Source organism: Hemicordylus capensis, chromosome 3, assembly GCF_027244095.1.
Source record: "Hemicordylus capensis ecotype Gifberg chromosome 3, rHemCap1.1.pri, whole genome shotgun sequence".
Lineage (NCBI taxonomy): Eukaryota > Metazoa > Chordata > Lepidosauria > Squamata > Cordylidae > Hemicordylus > Hemicordylus capensis.
The window spans coordinates 216518630-216539968 of NC_069659.1; positions in this window are offsets into that span (position 1 = coordinate 216518630).

The window sequence follows — 21339 nt, forward strand, 5'->3', positions numbered from 1 at the left end:
CCCTTTCCCCAGGGCTGGTCATGAGGTCTCCAGCCTGTGTATGCCCTGGAATGTTACACAATGTCCAAGTGGCTGGAGACGGGCCCATCCCGGCTGTTGGGTGAGTTCAGAAGCTGCCAGGCCCAGCATCCTGGCAGGGCCAGTTCAGACATCATATGAAACCACAGTTAAAGCTTGATTCCACATAATGGTTGTTAAAGAAATAGCAGTAGTAGTAACTTTATTTCAGTACATGACCAGGGAAAAATAATTAATAAATAAATCCCCCTTTTTACCGCTAACATTTGCTTCAGCATATGGTTGCTGGACATGCAAATGGCCATCGCATATGCGCAGAGGCCATGTGTGTGCCAGCACTGGTACACAAACATACCTGGTACACAGGTATTCTTGTGCGAGATGCCCCGCTGGTGCACAAGCATACCCGGGGGAGTGCCAGGATGGTGGCAATGGCAGTGAGTGGAGGAGGAGCAGGTACAGACCTGCTCTCCTCTGCTTTAAAGGGGCTGTGTAAGCCCTCAAATTTAAAGGGAGACCTCTGAATCACACTTCGGCGCATCCCTAATGTGGATTCTCCTCCACACTACGCCTGGGTGCTTTCCAGACAGCAGCTTAAAAGAGGGAGGAAGTGGTGTAAAATCCTACTGTAACTCTAACTGGCTTCAAAACAGGAAGAAACCAATTGTGGACAGAGCTGTCTGAGGCTTTGAGGGGAGAGAGTGAGAGATCGGAGGAGGAGGAGCGGAAACAATCCACCCACATGAAGAATATCAGGGAGGGAGGTTGCTGGCAAAGCTGGGGAGTTGTGGTGGGGTGGCAGGGGAGAAGAGAGAGAAAGAGAGGGGGTGATGTGAAAAGAGTGGGTGACATGATGGCTTTCCCTCTCCCCTCCCCCCCCGCGATTCATTTGCACAAGAGAGGCTTTCGCAAAATAAAAAATAAATGATCGATTGCAACTGAAGGAAGTACCGCAGGTACTGTTGCACCAGAGCACCAGGGACTTTTTAAAAAAGCTGTTTGCATAGGCTGGTTGCTTTGTGAAAGAACAGTGGGGGAATTTTTTTAAAAAAAGTAATTTCAAAGCCTGAGAGGCAGAGATCGGGAAATTGGGGGGCGGAGGCTGAGCTAGCCTGCAAAAAAAACAAAACAAAAAACAACCACCAAAACAGCTATTATTTCCTCACACACACACACACACAATGCTTACACTTGAAATGTCAAGATAAGATCTGACTACAGTCTGTGGCTGTGTGAATGTTCCCGTATGTAAGATAGTCTCAAAACCCAGATCTTACAAATGCGCACAAAGCCTCTACGTTGGGAAGCAATTGTAAGCTGCATCTGGAAAGCACCCTGGTTTTTTCTAGATGAATTATCAAAGCTATGTATCTTCTCATATATTCTTACATGAAGGTGGGAACGGTTGCTTCATGGTGGCCTACACTCTTAGAACCTCAATGAGGCAGTAAGCCTGCATCTGGGTTGTACGAATTACTGAAGGAGGCTCATGTGAATAAATGCCTCTTTATGTAACACATAATTTCCCTAGGAAAGTGGTACATCAGGCAGAAGGTTAGGCTAAAATGCTTCTATCTGGCATACAGTTTTTTTACCTGGAGGTAATTTTCTTTTCAGTCAGCCCCACACCCAGCAACTTGAAGTGGTACAATCCAGACATAAATTTAGCACTTCAGTGAAAAGCAGTCCCATGTCCCAGTGCCATTGTATGGCTATGTGGATACTTCACAAAAACAGTGGTGCCACAAACTGCTGTTGGTGTACAACAGCTTATGCATTGGATCTCACAGCTTATTATGCAGGTAGCTGCACCTGGAGGCCATTTCACTACCTGACATTTTGTTTGGTAGTGATCCAGCTCTTTTGATACAGAGACCAAGATTCTTGATACAGAGTCCAACTGTAATTGGTATGAAAAATATATTCTCATTCTTGATTGCTGTTCTTTGAGCTCTCATTCTATTGGGCTCTCCCACTTGTATCAAATTCAGTGGCCTTTTAAAGAGCAATATGCATGGAAGTAAAAATTCTAATGATATCTTGCATTTTAATATTTGCATAGTGCTTTGAAGATTAAAAGTGCTACCGGTGCTGGAAGTTCTCTGTATAGTCCCTTTCATCTTGAAAGTGTTTCATAATGTTTCTGAAAGTAAAGAACCACTGGTGTCCAACTGCCCAGATTCATCAGTCACATTGAACTCTGTATAGTGGGGCACAATATTATGAAACTTTTGAGAGGGGAATGTGGGGATGAAGGGATGCTCTAGATGGACACTGATTTAGAAGCTGTTCACACCTGGTTTGCCTGAAATCAATCATTTCCTAAATTATCCTTGTTCAGGGAACTATTTCCATATAGTTGGAAAAGAGGCGACTATGCGGAGACATGGAAGAGGTTTGTAAAATTATGCATGGAGTATAGAGAATGGACGGAGAGAAATTTTTCTCCCTCTCTCACAATACTAGAACCAGGGGTCATCCCATGAAACTGATGGCCAGGAAATTTAGGACCAACAAAAGTACTTTATCACACAGTGCACAATTAATCTATGGAATTAATCTATGGAAATCTTCTGCAACATTCAGCTTCTAATTCACCACGGGATGTGGTGATGGCCACTAGCCTGGATGGCTGGCTTAGACAAATACCTGGAGGAAAGGTCTATCAATGGCTACTAGTCTGATGGCTATAGGCCACCTCCAGCCTTAGAAGCAGTTGCCTCTGAGGATGCCTCTGATACCAGTTGCAGGGGAGCAACAACAGGAGAGAGGGCATGCCCTCATCTCTTGCCTGTGGACTTCTCAGAAGCATCTGGTGGGCCACTGTGGGAAACAGGATGCTACACTATATAGGCCTTGGACCTGATCCAGCAGGACTGTTCTTATGTTCTCATAAATTAATTTGTGCACCTAGAGGCATTGTGTGACTGCCATAGAAACCCTGCATGTTACAGAAGATCCTAGGGTACACTCTTGGTTCACGTGAGGTGCTGGCCAAGCTTTGTGGGTCTCATTGTCACCCCACATAAGCTGAGTGTACCCTAGAACACAAATAATTTTCCCCATTACTACTTGTTGCAAGGAGAGTGATGGGCACTCTGTAATTCAGGGGAGGTTATCTGCCATGATAGATCTTCTCTTTTAAAAACCCTTAAGAAACCTCTGAGAGTTCTCTAGAATACAGTTTGAAAGCCACTACCCTAAGCAATTACCTCCACATTATTCCCAGTGGAAGACCTGTCTCCATCATGGGCTAAATGAACTCTGCATGCTCAGCCCCACTCTTTTGCCTCAGATGTCCTCAGTGGGAGCTGTTGCCTAGAAGGCAGTGCCAAAGGGCAACACCAAGGGAGGACAAGGCACTAGGAATGATCTTGAAATGATCTGGTTGCTATGTTACTGCTGTCCATGATGTATTGCCACATCATCCTCCCAGAGCCACCTATGCCATTGGGAAGGGCCAGGAACTACTCACTGCCCCATTTTCTCCCCAGTGGTCACCATGGATCATTCAAGGAGCAGCGGTTAGAAGAGCCAGGACAGCAGCAGGTGCTGCACCCCAGGCTGGAGGGGTGGACATTTTGACACCTTTTCTGGTTTTTTAAAATGTCTGTTATGGTTGTAAGCTGCCTTGAGATTTTTGAATGAAAAGGCATCTATAAATAAATAAATAATCAGAGCATAACGCCATGTTCAAGGATGCCAATAGAGTGGTGCACACTTATCTGAAAAGCGGCTCCCAGGATCCGTCACCTTGCTGCAGAGATTCCTACGACCCAGCACTGACGCTGTGCAAGTTGTGCCCCAGCATTTTGCTGCAATATTGCAAGGGAGCCTGGGCAGCATCTTTCAGCTCATGCAGTGCAGCTATCTTGGCCTGGTGAAATGTCTGGGCTGGATTTGCACATTACGCTCCCCTTGCCTTTGTCATCACTGTGGCAAATTCATTTGAATGTGGGCCTCCCCCTCCTGGCTAGGGGACGTTAGCTGTGATGATGAGAGAGTTAGCTGGAGATAAACAAACAACTTGCAGTGCCTCCTTCCCTATGTGGATAACTTGCCCCATTTGCCCTCCCTCTGGAGCAGCCCTGGATGCTTCTTGACCAGTGTCTGGAGACAGGAGTTCCCAGTATATGGTCTTTCAAGAAGGGACAATAGCTTCTTGGGAACTTGGTAGAGACTGGCAGTTGATGAAGCCTCCCAGCCAGTTGACCTTTTGGGTCTCCTATATTCCAGCTTAAATGTAATGTTACAAAATGGCAAGTCATTAGCTGGCTGGCTGTTCTTTTGTGAGCTAATCACTAGTTGGTGGATGAAGAGCCCAGAGAATGTTCCCTGCATGGTGGCCATTGGCTCTGACTACCCTGAATAGGTGGCATTATCCTGGGGTTGGCAAAAAGCAGGCAGGACCCACCTGAAGGGAAGGGTTAAAGGTAACATCTCTGTGCAACTCCCTCCACCCACCACCCACCCCACCAAGGTATGTGTATGTGTTAAGGCAATGAGAAAAGGACAGGCAGGCTGCTATGGGGCAGAGACTAGAGATTTTAGGCTGGGATGCAACTGGCCAGGCAGGAGTTGTCACAACTTTAGGCGCTAGGGCAACTCTCTAGGAAACAGATGCAATCTACTGTATTGCTGACTGCTAGGAATGATTTGCCATCTTCCGAATATGCATCCAAGGCTCGACCTATAAATTGGTATAAATAAATCAAATGTTAAATAGGCGCCATGTCTGCAGTGGGTCTCTGCACAAGGAAAACCGAAATCCAAGGTGCACTGCAACCCCCTGGGACTCACCACTTGGGGAAGTGGGACAACCAAGACAGCATAACAATTTGCTGTTTCAATGACTGTCAGTTGCTTGCAGTACTGATAACTGAACTATGGTTGCCACCTTTCATCTAGCAGGCCTGAAATATTGGTTAAGAGAATTAGCTGTGACCCAGAATGTCCCTCATTCAGATCTCATCTCAGCCATAAACTCACCAGGTTATCTGAGGTAAGCCATTAACTTTCACCCTACCACCACTACATTATGGAGATTGACCCACCACAGCATGATACTATTGACCCACATTCATACAGCCTTGTTATAAGAATGATTTGGGCAATACATGTGAAACAGTCACAGAGCCCATAGGGAAAGTACTGTATGAATATTAACAGTCTAATGCAAATGCACATTTACTCAAAAATAAGTCCCATTGTGTTTAATGGTGCTTACTCCCGAGTACGATTACACAGGATTATAGCCCTACTGTGTAATTGTTGTTTTATAATTTAACACTTTCCCCCATCATTGTGTCTCCATGCTCGGAAAGATTTCATTGATTTAATTTCTGCAGCTTTCTATGCTTTCTATGCTGCTGTTGGGTGGCACAGCATCCCTGCCAGGGAAAAAAGCCAACAACCCTGCTTTGCTTTGCTTTCTGAGCAGAGATTGCTCATTATGAATCTATAGCACGTGCACTATCCTGACAAATCATTTTCTAGGTTCCCAGATACTAGATCATCATTATAAAACAAGATGTATTAAGGCACTTAGATTTTCATGGAATAGATTTCTCATCCTTCATTATATTGGAACCCAGTAATGGAGTGCATCCTGGAAAATGTGGAAACACTGGCTCAATAAACAGGATATAGTAATAGTGATGTGGCCTCTTTCATTTGCGAGTGTTTTAATGGTACTGCCCAGCACTCGCCCACTGATTGATTTAAAATGCCATACTAGGCTAGTTTCCTTCATAACTCTCAGAACTACCTGCAAGATGGACTGACTAAAAAGTTCAAGGATGCATGCATACATACATACATATGTACAGTATGTCCATGCACCTTTTAGACATTAATATTTTATTTCACACAAACTTGTAATGTACAATATTTCAGATTATGAGGGTCTAACCACACTTTCTGTTAAGCTCATGCTGTAAACCTGAGTGCTTATTTTTCTTGGTTAAAGAACAGCTGTCAGGGGAGCAGTCTGGAATGGTAACATGGTGGGGGAGGGAGGATTTAATCCACCCCCCCGCCACTGAGTCCAAATCAGTGTGGTGTAGTGGTTAGAGTGCTGGACTAGGACCAGGGAGTCCCGAGTTCAAATCCCCATTCAGCCATGATACTTGCTGGGTGACTCTGGGCCAGTCACTTCTCTCTCAGCCTAACCTACTTCACAGGGTTGTTGTGAGGAGAAACCCAAGTATGTAGTACACCGCTCTGGGCTCCTTGGAGGAAGAGCGGGATATAAATGTAAAATAATAATAATAAATAATAATAATCCCCCACCCTCGTGGCTATTCTATTTGATCCAGGAAAAATGCTCCCTTTGATACTCATAGAAGCATATCTTCCTCAGGGATTGTTCACCAAACCCGTTCGGCAGTTTTTTTAATGGACTGCCAAACTGGTTCAGAGGTTCGGCGTTTAGGCTGTTTCAGCAGAGGGGGATTACCTTTAAGGATCAGGGAGTGCTCTTACCTCCCCGCTGCATTTCCCCCACTGGCAATGTCGCCAAAATTGCTGGCACGGGGTGGCGTAATACTGGAAGTGGCCGGTCAGTACGCATGCGCATCAGCCACTTCCAGTATGATGCTGACTGGGGTGGCAAGGAGTTACACTGCCACCCCGTGCCAGCGATTTTGGTGACAGTGCTGGTGGGGGAGACTTCGGGGTGGGTGGGTAAGGGCACCCTAACTGCTCCTTAAGGTGACCCCTGCCACCACTGAACTGGCCCAAATGCCAGTTTGTGCACATCCCTACTCAGGCGTAGCTTGCCCATTAGGCAAGGTGAGGTGACAGCCTCAGGCAGCACCTGCACCATGGAGTGGAAAGTGTGGACATACTGTCTCACCCCCTGTGGGCATTGCCTCACTTGCCTGATGCGGCTGCTTCTGCTCCCTGGTTCCTTGCCACCCTCCCTTTCTGTTTTCCCTACCCCAGCACCTTTATGCCAATGCCAGTGTCAGGGACATGGTCAGCCTGACCTCCCTGACCTGTGCCACCCTTGACCATCTCCTGGCTGCCTTACCTTCTGGGATGCAATTCTATACAAACCTGGTAAGTGAGCAAAGAGGCTCTTTTTAAAAGTAGTGATTCTCTTTATTTAGCAGGGGGAGAGCAACTGGCCCTATCCAACCCCAGCACAGCATCCCTCCAGTGGCTGTTGCTGGGGTCTATCTTATGTTTCTTTTTAAGATTGTGAGCCCTTTGGGGACAGGGAAGCCATTTTATTTGTTTGTTTGTTTGTTTATATCTGTGTAAACCACTTTGGGAACTTTTGTTGAAAAGCGATATATAAATATTTGTCGTATTCGTATTCATCCTATTCGTATTCCTAGGAGTATCTCATTGAACTCTGTGGAGCTTACCTCTGAGTAAACTGCTTAGAAATGGACTGCATGAACTCTGAGGCAGGACAACTTGTTTGCTACAGCAGGGAGCAGCATGTCATGAATTGCTCCTATTGCATGCTCTCTCACTGCTTCTGACTTCTTCACACGATAAGCATATCTCCAGGTTAACACACAGCCATGTTACCACCTCTCTTTGGCCATGGTTGTGCTATGCATGTTGGGGGTTGTTAATGTTTACCCCCAGTAGGTAAAACAGCAGATCACTAAGGAATGATTGCACACTTCAGTTACAGAGTAGGTAGCAGAGGATGGTTTAGTTGTTGCAGCTATTTAGAGAAAACACATGAAGTTCCTTGTAGAACTAAATGCTAAGTATTTATTGGTTAAGTACACTGGGATAGGAAAGACCTGAAACTAATCTAAAGGACTACATGATGAATAGGTAAGGAGAGAGAGAGAGATGTTTCCATCTTCTTTCTAGGAGGAAAGGAAGGATTGTGACTTAGCACAGGAAGTGCAGAAGAGTCAGATCAGGGATCATAGAGTAGAGACAGGTAGAACAGTTAAGGAGACCCTCACTCACTACCTCTACTCCCAACGCCCCTAGTGGTCATTAGGATCAGTGGTGCAAAAGGTCGACTCGATGCATTGGAACTCCATCTCCAACAATGCAGACATCCTTTGGAAAATCAGATCTTGCAAGTTTGCATTTCTAATTGGATTAGGAAATAGATGAAGCCAGTGTTGATAGCTGCAGTTCAGGTAAGGCTTAAAAGAGCCCCTGGTGGAGCAGTGGTAAAACTGCCGCCCTGTAACCAGAAGGTTACAAGTTCAATCCTGACCAAGGGCTCAAGGTTGACTCAACCTTCCATCCTTCCGAGGTCGGTAAAATGAGTACCCAGAATGTTGGGGGCAATATGCTAAATCATTGTAAACCGCTTAGAGAGCTCCGGCTATAAAGCGGTATATAAATGTAAGTGCTATTGCTATTGCTAAAAGGGAAGGAGCATCATAGAGTTTGCTTTAAAGTGAGAATGAGTACCAGAGGCTTGTGCAAAAAGTTGAATGGTCTCTTGAATTGGGATATTCCGTACTGTATATCAGAGGCACTCTTATCCTTGGACTTCGGGGTCGAAGTCCAGCGCCTACACACCTCCTGGGGGCCTCCAAATCCCTTTTAGTCTCCCGAATGGTGTGGTCACACTAAAAATGTGTTTAAAATGCTGTGTGGGGTGGGCAGGCTCCAAAGGCCTTTAGGTCCAGGCTTCAAAATTACCTAGGTGCACCTCTGTGTGTAGTTAAATGTTATTTTCTGAATTTTTATTTCCTTGGAATATATACCAAACTTGAAAATCCTATTATAGGTTTTGTAACCTGTAACAGAATGTTCCAAGGTATTCCCAGCCCCTTTGAGGAGCATTTCCTGTTCAAAGCTCCAGCCAGCCTGGAACATGAGCCTTGTTGTGCTGTTAAGGAGAGTTCAGGAAGAGATAATTGGGAAAGGACTCTTCCTTCCTTTCACATTCCTGTGAGGCTTTCCTCGGCTGTGCTAAATAGTAGTCAAGTGATGTTTGTGGATGGCTGCCAGCCCTGAGCCTGGGCATTTTACTGCTATAGAGCAGGTCTGCTCAACTTTGGCCCTTCTGCAGATGTTGGCCTACAACTCCCATAATCCCTGGCTATTGGCCACTGTGGATGGGGATTATTGGAATTGTGCTTCAAAAACATCTGCGGGGCCTAAGATTATTTATTTATTTATTTATTTTTCACATTTATATCCTGCTCTTCCTCCAAGGAGCCCAGAGCGGTGTACTACATACTCGAGTTTCTCCTCACACAACAACCCCGTGAAGTAGGTTAGGCTGAGAGAGAAGTGACTGGCCCAGAGTCACCCAGCTAGTCTCATGGCTGAATCGGGATTTAAACTCGGGTCTCCCCATTCCTAGTCCAGCACTCTAACCACTACACCACACTGGCTAGTTGAGCAGGCCTGCTATAGAGCAAGGGTTGGGGTCTGTGCTGGGCAGGGAGTGTGGTGGGGTGGGTGTGTGCTGGGTATCTGTGCAAAGGAAAAGGTGATGCTTTTTCTTTTTTCTTGAAACATCCCTGTATAGTGCAGGGAAGGAGGTTTTTAATCTCATGCATCTCGTATCCTTCATTCAGCCCCAGGATATGCACTGTAATCTGCTAGTGTTTATTTTATTTAATTATTTATTTAATGCATTTATATACCACCCAAAATGCAAGTTCTCTGGGCGGTTTACAAAACAATAAAAACAGCCAATAATAGATTAAAACATTTCAACAATTAAAATTAAAAGTTAAAACTGTTAAAACACAATTAAAACACAATTAAGACGGTATCTAATTAAAAGCCTGGGTGGACAATGTGTCTTGACTGCCCTTTTAAAAGTTGCAAGAGTTTATGCGGGTCAATTCCTTCCCACCCCCTGCCCTCAATTTTCTTTCTTTCTTTCTTTTTTAAAAACCTACTAACACCTACCCACCACCACCACCACCACCAGGCAAAAGAGCCTCCAGCATTTTGCTGGTCCTGGAAGTTCACAGGGTTGTTTTGTTGTGCATGTGTTTTTTAAGAACAAAAATATTTTTCATTAAATCTAGACATATATACTTATGCAAAGCAAAGGAGTCTTGCAATTATGTAGAAATCACTGCCATGATTTTTTCACAGTCCTATTTCTCTTCCAGACAGATAGGCACTCAATCACCTCAGTATTAGAAGGAATGATGATTCAGACATCCCTTTCTTTTCTGGTGGGAATAAATGATGCAAAATAATCTCATGGATAGCAGGAAAAAATAAGTGTCGGGGAAAGGAGAATTGAAAATGGAATAAGTTTCTTTATTCAAGGGATGTGGAGAAATAATCTGAGAAAGTTACTGGCTGGCCTTGAAAAAGTAATTGCTTCTCAGCCAAAGTTACCTCAGAGAGCTGTTGTGAGGATAAAAGGGGATGGCCCTATTTATGCTGCTCAGACTTCCTTAGATGACAGATTCATTCATTCATTCGATTTCTATACCGCCCTTCCAAAAATGGCTCAGGGCGGTTTACACAGAGAATTAATAAATAAATAAGATGGATCCCTGTCCCCAAAGGGCTCACAATCTAAAAAGAAACATAAGCTATACACCAGCAACAGTCACTGAAGGAACTGTGCTAGGGGTGGATAGGGCCAGTTACTCTCCCCCTGCTAAATAAAGAGAATCACCACATTAAAATGTGCCTCTTTGCCAAGATAGCAGGGGTTTGGACCCTCCTTCTCCTACAAAGCCGCCAAAGAAGCTTGCCCCTTAGTCAGGGTTAAGGGCACGAGCACATCCTTAACCCAGGCTAAATGATTGTGTTTCAGTGCCGCTCCGCACTGCTCCATGTGGCTCCAACACAGCAGCAGACTCCCAACCAGGGTCGGAGGAATCCCCCTAATGAACTGCACACTCGCACAGTGCATTATGGGAGTTCCAGAGGCTGGCGTGATGTGTCTTGGCCCACAACCCTCTGCACTGTCAGAGAAGGCAGCTGCACATCTGGGCACGTGATCTCCATGCCCAGACACAGACAGGGATCGTCTGTAAGGGAGGTAAGTTTTTTAAGGCTTCCGCCCCTCATTCCTTCAAGCCCTTTCTCACCAGTCGGGCGAAAGGGTTCCCTACCTGGATGCTGAGCCTTCAATGGACCATGTCAATACTTTGCTGTGGTTTTTCTCTCTCCTATGAAAGTGCTTTCTGGGTTCCGTTTGTGAGGTGGAGACACAGGGTATACATATTTTAACGAATATTCTCAGAATGCCAAATATTTTGCCAGATACCAGGTGCCGATAACTGCACAACTTTATTGCATTGAGTTTCTCTTTCAACAGACTTTAGTGATAAAAAGGGCTTCGAGTCCAGGTCTGTGGGGCATCTTTAAGGCACCGTGTCATCCCTGCTGGGTCCCAACAGCTCAAAGTGTTAACAGTTCTGGACCATGTACTGTATTCTTTTAAATGTGCAAAGCATAAATGCCAGCCATATAAATGATATGTAACCCTATTTAAGCTGCATCTGCAAGGCCTCCAGCAATTTGCCAGCAGATGGAAGTAAAAAGCAGAGAGTGTTTCCTTCATGATACCTTATACATTTGGTCATCTTATGCATAAAGACTGAAAAAAAGAATCCTTTATTTTAAAACTTCAGTTGCTAACCCATTTACCCAGGAACTTGATAGCACAGCAGAGTGCTTGTGTTTTCCCTTGCAATGCCCCACTGTAGCTAAGCTTCAGATCATGGGCCCTGCTGCACTGGAAGACCTGGCTCTATACTATGGGGTATAGAGGGTCCATAGCCCAGAGTGCATGTTTCACATGCACAAGGTCACAGGTTCAAACTCTGGCATCTCCAGCGAAAGTATCTCAGGAAAAAAAGGTTGGGTAAAACTCTGCTTAAGATCTTGGATTACTGCAGTGAGAGAAGTCAATGCTGAGCTAATAATTGGACTTCATATAAGGCAGCTTGCTATGTTTATCATTATATGCTGCTCGCCTGATGTATTCTTATGCCTCGGGAGGGGTGAAAAATAATGTAATCCCAAACACAAACATACTTGTGCACAAGTCCTATTAATATCAATGCAATTTATTTCAGAGTAAAACATGAGAGAGAACTGAAAGAGTTAGTCATACAATATCAGAGACACCCTGACATGAAGGGAGTATTTGCACTACATTTTTTCCTGCTTGATGTATTTATTTAAATTTATGATTATATCCCAGGAAGAAATAGGAGCTCAAAGTCTATTTCAAAGTTTTCTCCAAGAAGAAACTGAAATTCAAAGAATTTTGATCTGGTTTCTCCCAGGGAGAAATTTCAGAAAAGTTTCTCAGATGATTTGGCTACAGCCCTGTCAATAATACAGTTTTTATACCGCATTTCTACTCAAAGTAGGTTAGAGACAACACATTAAATCTATTAAAACCATAATCAAGATAGAAAACATTATAGGACTGGACTAACATCAAAGCATAAAACCAAAGATTCGGCTAAAAGTGCCAAACAGTTGACATACTACACAAAGTTCCATGTGTGTCACAATAGAACATTTGTGCAGGTGCACAAGAGCTGATACTGCACCAAATTACTGGCTGATACTGCACAAAATTCCATGTACCTTGCAATGGAATGTTTGTGCAGTTGTGCAAGAGCACTCTATCTACCCCCAGCACAGTACCCCTCCAATGACTGTTGCTGGTGTCTATCTTATGTTACTATTTAGATTGTGAGTCCTTTGGGGACCGGGGTCCATCTTATTTATTTATTTATTTATTTATTTATCTATTTATTTATTTATTTATTATTTCTCTATGTAAACTGCTTTGGACACTTTTTTTGTTAAAAAGTGGTGTATAAATATGTGATGTTGTTAATCCTATCTTTATTCAGAAGTCAATGTTATGCAAACATAATCTCAGAAACATACTTAACTTTGCCTGTGTAATGTTCTTTTTAGAAAGGAGAGAGACTTCTAAGCTTAAACAAACACAGTTATTTTATTGAAGATCTCTTTTAGGAGAGAGCTCTGCTTGCTTGCACTATGCACACACCAGTGGCAAGCTAATCAGGCAGAACTGGGGAGGCTGAAAATTAAAATTATTTAGGAAAAACATATACCAGCCTCCTCATCATCTGGCAAGCAGGAAAGGGGCACAAATGAATACCGCTAACTGCTTTTTTGGTGCCATCATTTACCTCTGCCTAGTAGAATCCGCATGACAGCGGAAACAGAAGTGATGAGTACTGTCTTCACCACCAGGGATTCACATCTAGCCTCAGATCACGACGTATTAAGCTAACCCCTCTTTACAACCCTCCCCCACATTTTCCCCATGCATGCCTGCACACTGCTGATGGTGTATGGAGTCTCCCAATAGAGGCTGGATTTAATTAGCCTCTCATGAGCGCACAGCGATGTTGCAGCTGGAATCAGGAAATACAAATATAATTAATGAACAATATATTTTCGTGATTGGTGGTGGTGGTTGTTGTTGTTGTTACATTTATATCCCACTCTTCCTCCAAGAAGCCCAGAGCGGTGTAATACATGCTTAAGTTTCTCTTTCACAACAGCCCTGTGAAGTAGGCTAGGCTGAGAGAGAAGTGACTGGCCCAGAGACACTCAGCTAGTATCATGGCTGAATGGGAATTTGAACTCTGGTCTCCCCGGTCCTAGTCCAGGACTCTAACCACTACACTATGCTGGCTTCTGGTAGATGATTTATTTATTGTATTTTATTTGTTTTGGAGTAGGCTCCGCCTCAAAGCTTCATAGTTCACTTTGATAAAGAAATGTTTAATCTAGGCCCACAAATAAGTGTATAAAAGTTTGGTTCAGGCGCCTAAACAGAATGTAGGGCCAGTAGGCCAGAACAAAATTGTTTGAGTCAAGGATGTGAGGCCCATCGGTCAAGAGGTAAAAAATACCAGAGCCTGACAGAAGATAATTTTTTTTAACCAGGGTCATGAGACAAATTCCCCATTCAGAAGGAAGAAACATAGCTGGCACCAGGAGATACCGATAAGGAGTAGGGTCAGCACAAAGGCCAAACAGTAACTCATGTCCAAGGCTCTAATTGGCACCACAGGAAAACATATGTTTAATTACAAATGACATGTAATGATTGATTTACTGATTTGCTTGCTTATTTTTAATCTATATAAACTGGCAACTGCGTACCTTGGATGCGCAGTGCTTGTCAGACTTCTGACTTGTACTCTGCCTTCATGATCATGAATAAAAGCTAATTTGAGCACACACCCTCATTGAATTGACTTGTCTCCGTCAGGCGACGAGCTCTATGGTGGAAACCTTGTCTAATACTCTTTAGTTCAGTAAGAAACCCCATTCTTTGTCAATTTGATGAAAGAATAATTGCAAGGGGCTGAATTAAACCGGAGGGCAAGGTTCCAGAGGATTTTCCCACAACAACTTCACCAGTGGTACACACTCCCAAGAGTTTCTGCTGGGCCGGACTCAAATAATGAAGCAAAGCAATTCTTAAAAGGACAGTATATTATTCCCATAGCCTGGATCATTCCTTCTGTGTGGAGACTGGATGTGGGTTTTTTTAAGGGACCCATAGCTTCTGTCCATACTGGATCCAGGTGGGCAGAGTCAATTGCACTGGACCTTCCCACCCAAATGTCAGTCCCTGATTCCAGACTTCCACATGCTACCCTAGTGGCTTAGGAAGAAGCCACATAGTTGTTAAGGATGTGCAAAACGTTTCGGGTACAGAACGAACTGTACCCAAATCAGCCAATTTCGGGTGATTCGGATCCGAACCGAATCACCCTTCTAGCCCTCCAAAAAATTTTGGAGCCGAAACGAATCACCCCCGTTTCGACTCCGAAATATCTGTTGTTTCGGCCCTCCATTTTGTGGCCAATAAATGCCTTCTTCTTCCCCCTCCATTTTGAGCACTGACGTCTATTTGAATTTCCCGCCTTTTTGCCTCCCATTGACTTCAATGCAAAAAGGTCTGATGTGACGTCTTCTCGAATTTCGGGTCCCAGGGGCAAAATAGTGGGGTGGGGTGGTAATGCCTAATGGGTGGAGGCTACCACACCAATTGCAGAGGGATTGGGCAGAGGGCTGATTTTTTTGTGAATATTTGAAGTTTTAGTGTCTTTGTGGCATATTTGGGGCATAACGTGGGATCTGGGGCAGAAGAGTGGGGTGGGGTGGTAGCACCTAATGGTTTGGGTTTACCATTCCAATTGCAGAGGGATTGGGCAAAGGGCTGATTTTTGGTGAATTGTTGAAGTTTGGGGGTCTTTGTGGCAGATTTGGGGCATAACGTGGGAGCGGGGGAAGAAGAGTGGGGTGGGGTGGTAGCTCATAATGGGTGGAGTCTACCACCCCAATTGCAGAGGGATTGGTCAAAGGGCTGATATTTGGTGAATTGTTGAAATTTATGTGTCTTTAAGGTTTTTCCTCATAAGGTGTAATGGAGGATTCAGCAGCCCCATAACTGCACTTGGGGGGTGCTGGGGTGGCCCAGAGCGAGTGGTGGTGCATTGCACATAGAGTGCCAACCACCCCCATGGGTTGCTAACCCATGGCATACAGGGTTCTGTTGTTTCTGAGGTGTTCTGAGTGTGGATTCTATGATAGCAAATGAGATTTTCAATGAGACACCATGAATCCACTCTAATTTGCTATCATAGAATCTACACTCAGAACATCTATGAAACAACAGAACCCTGCACCCCATGGGTTAGAAACCCATGGGGGTGGTTGGCACCCAATGTGCACTACACCACCACTCGCTCTGGGCCACCCCAGCACCCCCCAAGTGCACTTATGGGGCTGCTGAAAGCTCCATTATACCTTATGAGGAAAAACCTTAAAGACGCGTAAACTTCAACAATTCACCAAAAAATCAGCCCTCTGCCCAAATCCTTTGAAAAAAATCAGGTAGCTTCCTTGCCCCTACCTTGCACTACCACCAACCCCACACTGCTCTAGGCCACCCATTTCCCCCTGACATGAAGCAATACACCCTCCATTATACCTAATGGGGGGAAACCTTAAAGACCCGTAAACTTCAACAATTCCCCAAAAATCAGCCCTCTGCCCAATCACTCTGAAACTGGGTGGTAGCCACCCATTAGGCACTACCACCCCACCCCACTCTTTTGGCCCAGATCCCACGTTATGCCCCCAACCTGCCCCAAAGACACTAAAACTTCAAAAATTCACCAAAAATCAGCCCGTTGGCCAATCCCTCTGCAATTTGGGTGGTAGCTTCCACCCATTAGGCAATACCACCCCACCCACTCTTTTGGCCCCAGGACCCATTTTTTAAATCCGAATTGATTGGATTCAGATTAATTCAGATCCAAATCAAATCGGGGGTGATTCGGAAGGGCCAGATTCTGATCCAAAATGAATCAGGGGTGTTTCAATTCAGATCCGAATCAAAACACCGAAAATCCAAATTGCACACCCCTAATAGTTGTTGTTCTTAGACCTTTCTGGAAATACATGAAGGGACCTTAGTGATAAGAGAAAGTGATTGTTTTTCTTGTGCCTGCCTCACTTGTTTCAAGGCTACATCCTGGCATTGGAAGGAAACCTATTCTGGGACTCAGTTCTAGTGAGCCATGGCTTAGATTAAGCCCTACCATATAAACGGAAGAAATTAAACAAAAATGTGAAATACAAAATGTAGCTTGTGGATGCTCAGGGGCACAAGGCAGAATGATCATATGATGGCAATTCTGTATCAATTGCACTGGCTGCTACTGTGTTGCAAGGCCAAATTTAATGTACTGATATTGAACTTTAAAGCCCTACGTGGCCTGGGACCAGGTTACCTAAAGGACCACCAATGCCCATATGAGCCTGCAATCAGCCTCTTAAACACTTCTCTCTGGCCCACCTTTAACTCAAATTTGCTTGGTGGGTACAAGGGATAGGGTTTTTTGTTATGTATGGTGGCACTGCACCTTTTGAACTCTCTCCCTGGGGATATATCCCTAGCCTCTAACCTTTGGTTTTATGCATGCTCTTAAAATTATTTGTTTTGCAGGGGCTTTTAACTGGCCGGTTTTACCTGTAATTTTAATCTGCCTGCATCTTAGTTTTAGGGTCCATCTTTTTCTTATTATTGTGATGTTATGTATTTTATTGTATTTTATTGTGTTTTGTTAGCCACCTTAGGGGAACTAGGTTCTGAAGGACAGGATATTAGTATTTTAAATAAATAAATGCAACAATAAAATGAGGACCCTGATGGAAATGTACAGAAGCAGGAGATTTCTTCTGTTTAAAGGAGAAATTCGATTCCCATCAGCAAACATTTGTGAGAGAAGGCTGAGACTTCTGTGGAAGCCAACCAACATTTAGCTGTGGTATCCCTCTGCTCAGCTGATTTTATATCAGCTTTTAGATACATATGTTTGATGTCACTAGACTTTGAGCCAAGACCCCTTTAAACATGAGGTGCCAAGAGCTTTCTTTGGAGCCATGTCCCTTTTGTTCTGAGACCATTCTACTCGAGTCAAAAAGGTCAGGTGCACAGGTGGGATCCAAGGGAGTGCAATTTTTATCAAATGCATTGATTGCTAGTATTGATAAAGAAGTGTTAATGGACAAAGTGCATTGTCTTTCATTGAATGGATTTGCACACGCATGTTTTTCCCCGCTGCCTCCAAAGGTCTCATGAGTCAGTTCAAATGCTATGTATAAATCTCAGCATGTCTCTGACATAAATTATTATTATTTTCCCTACCCACTGTTATATTCAGCACTGAAGGGGGGGAAATAACATATTGAAACCAGCTTTTACCTTGGCAAATATATACAATCAGTGCTCATGTTTCATGAGGTCCTGATTATACCTGCTGTTTTGCTCTCATCTATTTTGTCTTGTTGAATCTAGCACTGGAATTCCTTGTTCTTCAACTTGGAATCTTACACATAGGAGCATAGGAAGCTTCCATATACCTAGTCGGACCATTGGTCCATCTAGCTCAGTGTTGGCTATACAGACTGGCAGTTTCTCCAAGGTTGCAGGCAGGAGTCTCTCTCAGCCCTGTCTTGGAGATGCTGCCAGGGAGGGGACTTGGGACCTTCTGCGTGTGAGCATGCAGATGAGGCACTTTGTGCCGTGATGTTTGCTACACTTACCTAATTGGTAGGGATGCTATGAGGGCTTGTTCAAATTAGATAGAGGCTGAATTCGAGCCTGCCTTCATCTGACATAAGCTGTATATAATTATCACTTACACAAATGTATCACTTTGTCAGGTGGGAAAGAAGCCAGGGACTGAGTACTTCTGGTACTCAGCATGGCAGCCACCAGCACATATTCTGTGTGCGGGGAGGGGAAGGCATTTCATATGCTACTAAAATTGAAGCAATCAGGTGTGTGCAAAAACCTATATCTGGATTCCAATTTGTGATCTGCTTGACAGCCTATAAAACTATCATCACTATCAGCTGGATCACATAGTACAGTTCCTGCTAGACTGTACCATTCAGACTGCCGATGGGAGGGGACTATGTGATGAGTGCTCCCCATAGGTTAAAAAAAAAAATCCCCACCTATAGATAACTAACATGTCAAGGAACAGCGTTCAAGCCTAGTCTTCTCCTTTTTGCATTAAGTGAATTTGGATGCCAACTCTAATTCCAGGTCTGACTAACTTTGCCAACTGTCTGGAGAGTTTCTTCACGAGCCTTGGACTCCCAGCAAGACATCCAGTGCTGATGTGAGGTAGATGACAACTACCACGTTCTTATAGTATAATTTAATTAACAAATTGCATTTATGTTGCCAGTGGGTTCCAGGTAGAGATGTGTGGAACACCACTGAGAAGCTTTGCTATTGGGTTTCCTCCACATTTCTTGAATGAAATTTACCTCAAAATGCCATCTTTTCACTCTATTAACATTGCTGCAACTTTACACACATTGCTGCAAAGGTATTTATCTGTCTTGTATTATAATTTGCCTGGAAGGCACAAGCATACAAGTTAACATGATAATGTAACACACTTAATTTTTTTGTCAATCCCATGTTAAGCAAAAAACAACAGACCCCCTTAATGACATTGCTGCTTGAAGAAAGCTAGTTAAACTTAAGATCCTTACAGCTTATGTTCTTAGTGCTTTTGTATTGACAAATGCACTACATTGGCACCTTATTTGTTTTTGATTGGATGCAGAAACTTGCTTTGCCTCCCCATTCCCACTTCATGTTGATGTCAGACAAATTTACATGGATGATTACTCCCTTAGCATGCTTATCCATCATCATAATGGCGAGATGTCACCATCCCAGCAAACCCAAAGAGAAAAGATTGCCCAAATTCTCTCAGTATATTGAAAGGCTGCATTAACCTTCAAAACTTGATTTATTCTTTATTTACACAGCATGGGTCTCTCAAGTTCTTACTGTGTTTTTTAACATCACCTCCGCTTTTGAAGCAGGTGACTCGACATTGCTTCTGATACCTCATTTTTCTGAGCAGCCAGAACGTGTTGCTAAGATATATCAGCTAACCACCATTTTGTTTCTAGACAAAGAATAAACCATCCTTTCTCTCTCAAAGTTACAAATCTATTTTTTTTCCTATTCATGTTTAGGTTTGTAGCTCTCTTTTTGATGATAGTCCAAAAAGTGGCTCAAAACATTTCTAAAATAGAAATATATTAGAATGTAAGCAAGAAAACCCTAATGAAAATTGATATTTTCATGACATGAGAAACAGATTGAAAAATAAAATTTTAAAACACTGAGTTCAATAAAACAAAGTTTGCATGGCAGATTAAATCAAATGCTGCAATTTTAAACACATTTACTATGGAGTGAAGGGGAAAAAAATAACTCTTCAAGGGTTGTTTAATAGGAAGGCCATTCCATCTGATTAAAAGCTTTATTGATCACGGCATGCCGGGCGTCAGTCATGGGGTGAAAGAGCTCCGATTATGGGAGGTTACAGAGTATATACACCAAAGCTTTATATTTTATGCAAATAATAGGATCCAAAAATGCACCAATACATTGTCCATCTTCAGACTAGCACTGACCAGTCATGGTCACCTAACAAGATACATTTCTCTAGAGCTCATGTGCATGTCTAACCTTTTATCACAATAATGCAATTGTTCAATATCTGCACCTGCAGCATCTTTGAAAATACCAGGACAGGGACGCTATTCTCACGGTTGCTCAAAACTGGGCTATGGGAGCCCTGCCCAGTTTTGAGCAACCGTGAGAACCACCAGGCTCACAGGTGAGCCTGGTGGTTCTCTGGCAGCTAGCCCGCCTAAAAACCCCTACCCCTAAACGAGGTTAATGGAGTGAGCACTCCATTAATCTCATTCGTTTGATCATGTGTCAGACTCAGCTGCCTACAGCTGCAGCTGACAAACTCGGGGGGGAGAGTGGAAGAAGGACCTCAAGAAGGCACCACGTACTTCCCTGGTGCCTTCCTGGGGTTCGGGGGGCTGGGGCATTGTGCGGTGCTTCCCATCTCCCTTCCCCCAGAGCTCCAAACTGAGCTGCAGCCAGGTGCAGGAGCGCCCGACTGGAGGAGCCAGTCATCTGGGCGGCCAATATGGCTGCCCAGCAATGAGCAACTGCTCATGTGTTGGGAGAGGGCACTAAACCCCTGCTCCCCGCACAAACCCCCTCTGGCGTTTCACACTCATCATGTGAAGTGCCTCAGAAAATTGGTTGGAAAGGTGGTTTTCTTCTCCACCTTTGATTTTTCTTTGACAGGAGTAAGTCCCCTGAACTTAATTTGTATTACTTTTCACTAAGCAGCACAGAATCTGACTATACGACATAAACCTCTCAACACTTACTTGAGATTAAGTCCCACTGAACTAAAAATGGTACTTACTTTTGGGGAAACATTCATAGGGTAATAGTCTACAAGTTAACAGGCCTCTCTTTTGGCCATGTAAATTAGTTATGTTGCTTTGCAGCCTATGATGTCCTTGGAGTTTTGGCTTAACATATAGGATGCAAACCTGCAAATAAATATTGAACATAAGATCATAAGAAAGGTCTGTTGGATCAGACAAAAGGGGCATCAAGTCCAGCATTTTGTTTCCCACTGGCCAACTTCCATGGTTGTTCTTTCCTATTCTTGCTTCCCAAGGACTTTTACACACAGCAGGCTTTACCATGGGTTTACTGGGAGGCTTTACTGTGAACACGAAGTTGTCCCAAAAAATGACACAAATAGTGGATTTTTTTACCCTGAATATAAATCAGGCTATACAGTGAAAAGGCACAGTGAAAAACCCAAATTTTGTGTGAACTGCTCTCCAATAACTCACAGGGACTTTGGGGGTAAATCTGGACGATATGTGAACACACTCTTCATTCCAGAGGAGATGCGAGTTAAAGGGCTTTCAAAGCTCCCTGTAAAAAACTTCCAATAACAC